Source organism: Arachis stenosperma, chromosome 10 (genome assembly GCF_014773155.1).
Source record: "Arachis stenosperma cultivar V10309 chromosome 10, arast.V10309.gnm1.PFL2, whole genome shotgun sequence".
NCBI lineage: Eukaryota > Viridiplantae > Streptophyta > Magnoliopsida > Fabales > Fabaceae > Arachis > Arachis stenosperma.
This window is the reverse complement of record NC_080386.1, coordinates 68762898-68772884: the sequence shown is the minus strand read 5'-3', so window position 1 is coordinate 68772884 and position 9987 is coordinate 68762898. Positions and strand designations below refer to the sequence as shown.

Below are 9987 nucleotides of genomic sequence, written 5' to 3'. Positions count from 1 at the left end.
CCTCCAGGGTTGCTTTCTTCATTTCCACGTTTAAGCTTCAGTTTAACCTTAAACTGAAGCTTAAACGTGTTCGACCAAAATCCACACTCCAGGGTTGCTTTCTTCATTTCCACGTTTAAGCTTCAGTTTAACCTTAAACTGAAGCTTAAACGTGTTCGACAATTCCACACTCCAGGGTTGCCTTCTTCCATTTCCACGTTTAAGCTTCAGTTTAACCTTAAACTGAAGCTTAAACGTGCTTGAGTTATACCACCTCCAGGAGTGTCCAACGTTTAAGTTGCAGTTTAAGCTTAAACTGCAACTTAAACACCACTAATTGAAAAGGTTTCTGGGCCAAAGATATTGCAGTTTAAGTTAGCATTTGAGCACAAACATTAACTTAAACGTACTCTGGTATGAAACCCAATTGAATATCATGGTTTATGGGATTGGGCCTGAAGGATTGATGAGTCTGGAATTTCAATTTATTGAGTCATGTGTCATTACTTGATCATCACTAAGTTGGCTCAATGAATGTTACAGAATTGGATCAGCAGCCTCATCAGGATTATGGATCATAAACCCAAAGCAAAAGGAAATCAGGGAAAGGCCTCAAAGCCCAAGAAACACAACTGAAGCTCAATATAGAAAGTGTATAAATAGGATAGAAGTTAAGTTAGAAAGAACTTTATTCTCACTTTTAGCTAGTTTCTTTTTCTTTGTAATTGAATTCAGAGCTATGATTCACTAAACCCCCTTTCATTGGGTTAGGGAGCTCTATTGTAATTCAATGAATCAATAATAGTTTTTATATTCTTCTTCAATCTTTTCTCTTGAATTTTTGTTAGAAAGCTTCTCGATCTAATTCCATTGGTTAGTTGTCTTGGGAAAGAAACTATCCATAATTGGAATCCTTCGGAACCTTGGGAAGGGAATGGAGGATTCATGCTAGAGAAGCTTTCTCACAGTGAATTGGATTGGGGTTTGGATGGATATTGTGACATGTAATCCTACCAAATTGTGGTTCATGAAACTGTCTGGTATAATCAGTGATCGAGCGTCATCTCTTCTTATGAACATTTAAACCAAGGGATTGGGAATTTGTTTGTTTTTAGAGAGAATTGGTGAGCCAAGGGATTGGGATCCAATCATATAAGATTGCCAAGCAAAATTCAATGAACGCATTGGTTGAGGAAGGGATAAAATGTTTTGATTCGGAGATCTCAATATCTCCTGAAACCCAATGAATTCCCCATTTCTGATCTACCACTTTCTCTTTACATTCTGCAATTAAATTCATGCAATCACCCCGATCCCTTTTTAATTTCAGCAATTTAGCTTCTCGCTCTTTAATTCATGCAATTTAAGATTCCGCAATTTCAATTTCTTGCCATTTACGTTTCCCGCCAATTTTACATTCCGCAATTCTCATCTAAATCTTGATTCTGCTCAACTAGAACACACTTCTAATCCGAATTGCTCACTCAACCAATCCTTGTGGGATTCGACCTCACTCTATTGTGAGTTTTTACTTGACGATAACCGGTGCACTTGCCGGAAGGAATTTTTTCCGATCGTGCAATTTCCTAAAATCGTAGCTATCAAGTTTATGGCGCCGTTGCCGGGGATTGGTTTTCGATTGACAATTCTCAAATTGGAAGTTAACTAGATTGAGCATTTTTCTTGTTTTGTTAATTCAGTTCAAGTTACTTGTTGAATTTTAATTTCTGCACTATGTTACTTGCTTTCTTTCTTTATGCCTTTAAATTCAAGCAACTAACTCACTGACTCACTAACTATTTGAATTAATTCCTCAACTGCTCTAACCATACTCTTCCATTAACCAAGAGTATTTCACTTATTTGTTGCCTGTGCTGTGTTCTTGTATGACAGGTAGGAGAGGAGAGACATCAACTCATCCATATACCGAACCAGAGAGGACCCTTCATAAACTTAGAAGGGAAGCAAGAGGGAAGAGAGTACTGGGAGAAGAAGAATCTGAAGGAGAATCTGAGGAAAATTTTGAGGAAGCTCTAGATCTCAACATGGATAGAGAAGTTCACAACCATGAGAGAGCTGATGGAAACAATGCCATTCCCGAGAGGAGGGTTCTTGGTTCATACATAAACCCAACCTCTGGGAATTGTGGTAGCACCATTCAGAAACCACCCATTCAGGCCAACAATTTTGAACTCAAACCACAGCTAATATCACTGGTGGAGAATCATTGTTCATTTGGTGGGAGTGCTAATGAAGATCCAAACCAACATCTCACAAAATTCCTGAGAATTTGCGACACTGTGAAGTCCAATGGAGTCCAGGAAGATGCCTATAAACTGCTCTTGTTCCCATTTTCACTTAGGGACAAGGCAGCTAAGTGGCTGGAATCATTCCCAAGGGGGAGCCTAACAACCTGGGATGAGGTGGAAAGCAAGTTTCTGGCACGTTTCTACCCCCCATAAAAAGTCAATAGGCTTCGATCTGAGGTTCAGACTTTTAGACAACAAGATGGTGAAACTCTCTACGAGGCATGGGAGAGGTTCAAGGATTTGACAAGGAAATGCCCACCAGACATGTTCCATGACTGGGTGCAATTGCATATTTTCTATGATGGACTTTCTTATGAATCAAGGAAGGCTGTAGACCATTCATCAGGAGGTTCATTGAACAGGAAAAAGACTGTGGAAGAAGCCATTGAAGTGATTGAGACAGTGGCTGAGAATGAGTACTACTATGCTTCAGAGAGACACAACACTAAGGGAGTCATGGAGCTGAACCATGTTGATACAATTCTAGCCCAAAACAAGGTGTTTGCCAAGCAACTAGCAGAGCTCACCAGGAAATTAGAAACAAATCAAGTGGCTGCAATACACACACAAGATCAAGAGGAGGTAAGCACTGAAGGAGGTGATTGGGAAGAGGCCAACTATGTGGGAAATCAACAAAGGCAACCATATGATCCACATTCCAACACTTACAACCCAGGCTGGAAAAACCACCCAAACTTTGGGTGGGGAAACCAGCAAACCCAACCACAAAACCACAAACCTTACAACCCCAACCAACATAACAATTCCACATACCAAAACTCCAACCAAAGATCATACCAAGCCACACAAAACACTTACTCCCAACCACCATATCATGGCCAAAATAATCAACCTGCCCAACCTAATCCGAACCAACAATTTCAAGATCAATTAAACAGGATAGAAGGAATGCTTGCAAACATGGGTCAGGACATAAGTGAGTTGAAAAGCTTTAGGGATGATGTGAGATCTACCTTAAGGAAGCATGGTGAAAAACTCAAGAGGATAGAGTCTCGAGTAGGAGAGCTATCTCAACAGGCCCCCAAGTCAACTGCAGTGTTCCCTAGTGACACAGAAAAGAATCCTAAAGGGGAACAAAAGGGAGTGAGATGGGAAGAATGCAAGGCCATCACCATATTGAAGGAAGTCTCAGAAGAAGAAGGAATCAGACCCTCAGAACAGGAGCCAGAAATCTTGAAGGAAGGTGTGGAAGAAGCTAAGCAGGAAAGTGAAACTGAGCAAGCCAAGGAACTGCAAAATAAAGGCATGCTGGAAACATACCAACCAAAAGCACCATTTCCTCAGAGGTTAGGAGGAGGTGAAAAAGGGAAAACATATTCAAGGTTTTTAGAGACATTTAAGTCTCTCCATATCAATATTCCCTTTCTTGAGATTCTCCAGCAGATGCCTACACATATCAAGTATTTGAAGGAATTGCTGAGCAAGAAAAGAGTTTTGAAGGGAGGACAAACTGTAATAATGAACAAAGAATGCAGTGCCCTCATCAAGAAGGACATAGTCTCTAAGAAAACAGACCCAGGAAGTTTTCATATCCCCTGCATCATAGGGAAAACAAAAATTGACAGAGGATTCTGTGATCTAGGAGCTAGCATAAATGTGATGCCTCTGACTCTTATGAAGAGGCTACAACTGAATGAGGTGAGATCCACTGATGTAATCATACAACTGGCTGACAAAACTCAGAAGCAAGCTGAAGGGGTAGTTGAGAATGTGCTGGTGAAAGTGGGAAATTATTTCTTCCCCACAGACTTTGTCATTTTGGACATGGAGGAAAGCTACCTACACCCTATCATTCTGGGAAGGCCATTTCTAGCCACTGCTAGAGCGCTCATAGATGTAGAACAAGGAGAGCTAATTTTGAGAATACATGATGAACAGCTCATTTTCCATGTTTTCAAACCTGCGTCTGAGCCTAAACCAGAACCTGAAAAGCCTAAGGATGATAGTAGCCATCTGTGTTTGGAGGAAAGCAACCCAGCAGCTGAAACTCTGAAACAGTCCTTGGAAGGCAAACAAGAATTGCAAGAGTTAATGCCACAAGAATCAATAGAAACAGCTCAGAAGGATCCTCCTGGCATAAGGGTCAATGAAGAAATCCTCAAGAGAGAGGGAAGAATTGTAAAGAAATTGCCAAGAGGGTGGAGAAACAAGAAAATTCCCACTGAAGGTTTCTCTCCGGGAGATAAAGTGATATCAAGTCATTATCTGCCAATCCCACCTGGCCTCAAAACCATTCCTTCCCAGCTCCCTCAAGTGTTCACAATCAGGAAGGTTCTTTCTATGGAACATTTGGAAATCATGAAGGAATCAAATGGGGACGTTTTCATAGTGAGAGGAGAGGACATCAAGCACTACAATCCACCCTAACAAGGGACAACCGTCAAGCTAGTGACGTTAAAGAAGCGCTTCATGGGAGGCAACCCATGTTTTAGTATCCTTACTCTTTATTGTTTTGCTTTGCATCTAATAAAGCATGGTTTCTTATGCATGAACTTGAATCCTCAGGACAACTGTTGATAAGGTGCACTAAACATTGCATGTAAAATACAATTGGTCTCTAAGTTTGGTGTGCCTGAAGGCACCCCAAATCTTATTCAAATTGTATTCAATCTTTCATTCAAGGTGCACAACCAAACATTAAGTTTGGTGTTCCTCTTTGAACACAGTTAATAAAAAGCAAGAAGTTCCTCTGGATTTAGAAATTCATGACAAGTATACCATTTGCATGTTTTAATACTTTGATTTCAATTACTTTAGGTAGTAAAATTGTTTAGGATCAAAGAGCCAAAGTGACTATGATTTATTAGAATTATGCACATTCATTAAGGACAACCAACATGGATTTCATGTCATCAGGAGACATTACCAAACATTAAGTTTGGTGTCCAGTAATAAGTGTGCATACATACAAGGGTCACGGCTATAAGCTCATGAAGTCAATCATTGATTTACAATTCAAAAAGAAGGAAAAACATGTGCAAGTACTATTCATTATTCACATGGACCGAAAAAAATGATAGCAAAGTTGTTTGTTTGTGCAGGTACAAAAGGAAGTACAAGTGGTCAAAAAGAGGCAAGAAGCAAGAAGAAGCAGGACCCCAAGAATCAAGAAGAACCAAGCAACAAATGAGAGGTGGTGTTGTTCCTTAATAATCAAATAATAGTTTGTGAATTGTCTTTATGAGCTTTCTTTCATTTTAAGTCATTTAAGTTTTATGTGAGATTTCTAGTATGTTTGTCTGTTTACTGCTTTGAATAAAGTGAATGCGTAGATGTTTGGATATAACTTCACCTTCTTAAACAAATGCTTGCCATGCTTGTTCTGTTTTCAAAAATAAAAGAAAAGTTTGAACAAAAGTAACTTGGCTCAATTAGTGACAAATCAAGTAGAATTAAGTGGTGGTATGCATGCTTGATTGTTTAGTCAGATCACTGGAAATTGAGTGTAGAATTATCATTTTTGTGTAGAAGTTTGAATACTGTCTATGGATCTTGATGAATAAATGTCTTTGGCCATGAAAAAGAAAGAAAAAGAAGAAGAAAAAGCCACTAAAAAAGGGCAACCAAAAAGCAAAAAAATTGAGAAAATAAGCTAGGCACCAATGGTTTGAACTTCTGAGACAAATGCCTGTGGTGTTTATGTATTAAGGATATGCTTGGATGAATAGGTTCTGAGGAGTGTTTCAACACTTGGTAACTTGGGTTAACTAACCCGGGATTATTAACCAAAAGTCCATTATCAAGAGCAACCTAAATACAAAACATTTAGTCACACAAAGAGGTGCTGGGCACCAATGTCTCAAGAAGAAATGTGAACTAAAATGCCTGTAGTGGATATGTGTAGTGCACTGATAAGAAAAAGAAAATGCCAAAGGCTTGTGCAACACATGACACTGAGCAAACAAGGAGCAAAGGAGCTCTAAGAAAAAGAAAAACAAAGAAGGGAAAAGTGCCAAGGACATAAGAATAACAAGAGGCCATAGCAGTGTTTGATGGATGCAATGAAAAAGTGATAATCTTACCTGATAAGAATGAAAAAGTGATGCTGCAACTTTCTGCATAAAACCCTTCTGATTAACTTCAAATGCTTGCTAATATAGCCAATGTAATTGCTTTCTGTTTCATACTTTCTTCTCAAATAACTCAGGACTTGCTTAGGGACAAGCAAGTATTAAGTTTGGTGTTGTGATGCCAAGGCATCTTAGGCTAGTTTCACTAGCATTTTTCTGTTAGTTTTAGTTGTTTTATGCATTTTCTTGAGCTTAAAGTAACCAAGAATGGTTAAATGAACAACAAAGCAATGAACCATCCAAACAGTATGATTTTGATGCAAATTCCATGAATTTTTAGTTATATTACTTGAATGCTATGAATGGAAGATTTCTCATGAAATTTTGCAAGACTTTGATGCAGTTGTTTGGATGATTTCAGGGAAGAAGAGGTTAGGCAAGGAAGCAACAAAATCAATAAAGGAAGCATGAATATCACATGTGGAGTTTAAGCTCCAGTTTAAGCTCCAGTTTAAGCTTAAACTGGAGCTTAAACGCCAAAATCATGAAAGCTGAGGAAAAGCTGAAAGTGGCGTTTAACCTCCAGTTTAACTGGAAGTTAAACGCCAGAAATGAGAAATCCTCCAGGGTTGCTTTCTCCATTTCCACGTTTAAGCTCCAGTTTAACCTTAAACTGGAGCTTAAACGTGTTCGACCATTCTCCTCCAGGGTTGCTTTCTTCATTTCCACGTTTAAGCTTCAGTTTAACCTTAAACTGAAGCTTAAACGTGTTCGACCAAAATCCACACTCCAGGGTTGCTTTCTTCATTTCCACGTTTAAGCTTTAGTTTAACCTTAAACTGAAGCTTAAACGTGTTCGACAATTCCACACTCCAGGGTTGCCTTCTTCCATTTCCACGTTTAAGCTTCAGTTTAACCTTAAACTGAAGCTTAAACGTGCTTGAGTTATACCACCTCCAGGAGTGTCCAACGTTTAAGTTGCAGTTTAAGCTTAAACTGCAACTTAAACACCACTAATTGAAAAGGTTTCTGGGCCAAAGATATTGCAGTTTAAGTTAGCATTTGAGCACAAACATTAACTTAAACGTACTCTGGTATGAAACCCAATTGAATATCATGGTTTATGGGATTGGGCCTGAAGAATTGATGAGTCTGGAATTTCAATTTGATTGAGTCATGTGTCATTACTTGATCATCACTAAGTTGGCTCAATGAATGTTACAGAATTGGATCAGCAGCCTCATCAGGATTATGGATCATAAACCCAAAGCAAAAGGAAATCAGGGAAAGGCCTCAAAGCCCAAGAAACACAACAGAAGCTCAATTTAGAAAGTGTATAAATAGGATAGAATTTAAGTTAGAAAGAACTTTGGATCATTTTTCTAGTTTTCATACTTTTTGTAATTGAATTCAGAGCTATGACTCACTAAACCCCCTTTCATTGGGTTAGGGAGCTCTATTGTAATTCAATGAATCAATAATAGTTTTTATATTCTTCTTCAATCTTTTCTCTTGAATTTTTGTTAGAAAGCTTCTCGATCTAATTCCATTGGTTAGTTGTCTTGGGAAAGAAACTATCCATAATTGGAATCCTTCGGAACCTTGGGAAGGGAATGGAGGATTCATGCTAGAGAAGCTTTCTCACAGTGAATTGGATTGGGGTTTGGATGGATATTGTGACATGTAATCCTACCAAATTGTGGTTCATGAAACTGTGTGGTATAATCAGTGATCGAGCGTCATCTCTTCTTATGAACATTTAAACCAAGGGATTGGGAATTTGTTTGTTTTTAGAGAGAATTGGTGAGCCAAGGGATTGGGATCCAATCATATAAGATTGCCAAGCAAAATTCAATGAACGCATTGGTTGAGGAAGGGATAAAAATGTTTTGATTCGGAGATCTCAATATCTCCTGAAACCCAATGAATTCCCCATTTCTGATCTACCACTTTCTCTTTACATTCTGCAATTAAATTCATGCAATCACCCCGATCCCTTTTTAATTTCAGCAATTTAGCTTCTCGCTCTTTAATTCATGCAATTTAAGATTCCGCAATTTCAATTTCTTGCCATTTACGTTTCCCGCCAATTTTACATTCTGCAATTCTCATCTAAATCTTGATTCCGCTCAACTAGAACACACTTCTAATCCGAATTGCTCACTCAACCAATCCTTGTGGGATTCGACCTCACTCTATTGTGAGTTTTTATTTGACGATAACCGGTGCACTTGCCGGAAGGAATTTTTGCCGATCGTGCAATTTCCTAAAATCGAAGCATCAGGAGGCCACAACCAAACACTAAGTTTGGTGTTAAGACCCCATATCCAAACTCTAAGTTTGGTGTTGGGACTATACAACATTGACCTGATCACCTGTGAGGCTCCATGAGAGCCCACTGTCAAGCTAATGACATTAAAAGAGCGCTTGTTGGAAGGCAACCCAATTTTTATTTATCTAATTTTAATTTTATTTTATTGTTATTATGTGTTTTATTAGGTACATGATCATGTGGAGTCACGAAAAAAATATAAAAATTAAAAATAGAATAAAAAACAGCAGAAGAAAAATCACACCTTGGAAGAAGGACAGACTGGCGTTCAACGCCAGTAAGGAGCATCTGGCTAGCGTTCAACGCCAGAACAGAGCATGAATCTGGCGCTGAACGCCAGAAACAAGCAACATTCTGGCGTTTGAACGCCAGGAATGTGCCTTAAGGAAAGCTGGCGCTGAACGCCAGTAACAAGCATGGAACTGGCGTTCAACGCCAGAAACATGCTACACATGGGCGTTGAACGCCCAGAGTGTGCATCATCTCGGCGTTTAAATGCCAGAATGGTGTGCAAAGGCATTCTACAGGCCTAATTGGTGCAGGGATGTAAATCCTTGACACCTCAGGATCTGTGGACCCCACAGGATCATCTCAGGATCTGTGGACCCCACAGGATCCCCACCTAACATATTCCCACCTTACCTCCTAATCCTATAAAAATCTCCCCCATATCACACTTCCCAACAACTTCAATCTCTCTTCCCAATTACCCCCTTCACCACTCACATCCATCCACTCTTCCCCATAAACCCCACCTACCTTCAAAATTCAAAAACACTTTCCCACCCAATCCCACCCTAAATGACCGAAACTACATCCTCTCTGCTCCCTATATATACCCTTCCATTCTATTTCATTTTCACACAACACAAACCCCCTCTTCTACACCTTGGCCGAAAACACCATCTTTCACTCTCATCCATATTTTCTTCTTCTTCTTCTTCTCTTCTTTCTTCTCTTGCTCGAGGGTGAGCAAAATTTTAAGTTTGGTGTGGTAAAAGCATAAGCTTTTTGTTTTTCCATTACCATCAATGGCACCTAAGGCCAGAGAATCCTCTAGAAAAGGAAAAGGGAAGACAAAAGCTTCCACCTCCGAGTCATGGGAGATGGAAAGATTCATCTCCAAAAGCCATCAAGACCACTTCTATGATGTTGTGGCAAAGAAGAAGGTGATCCCTGAGGTCCCTTTCAAGCTCAAGAAAAATGAGTATCTGGAAATCCGACATGAAATCCGAAGAAGAGGTTGGAAAGTCCCAACCAACCCCATGCAACAAGTCAGAATCTTAATGGTTCAAGAGTTCTATGCCAATGCATGGATCACTAGGAACCATGATTA

At 39.4% G+C, this 9987-nt stretch overlaps 1 non-coding gene across 1 annotated transcript; it reads right to left on the bottom strand.

Annotated features, from left to right (window-relative positions):
- Positions 1-2450: 2450 nt before the first annotated feature.
- Positions 2451-2554, bottom strand: LOC130958395 (small nucleolar RNA R71). The gene has a single exon (XR_009077519.1). It is a non-coding gene; the product is annotated as a small nucleolar RNA R71 (small nucleolar RNA).
- Positions 2555-9987: the final 7433 nt, after the last annotated feature.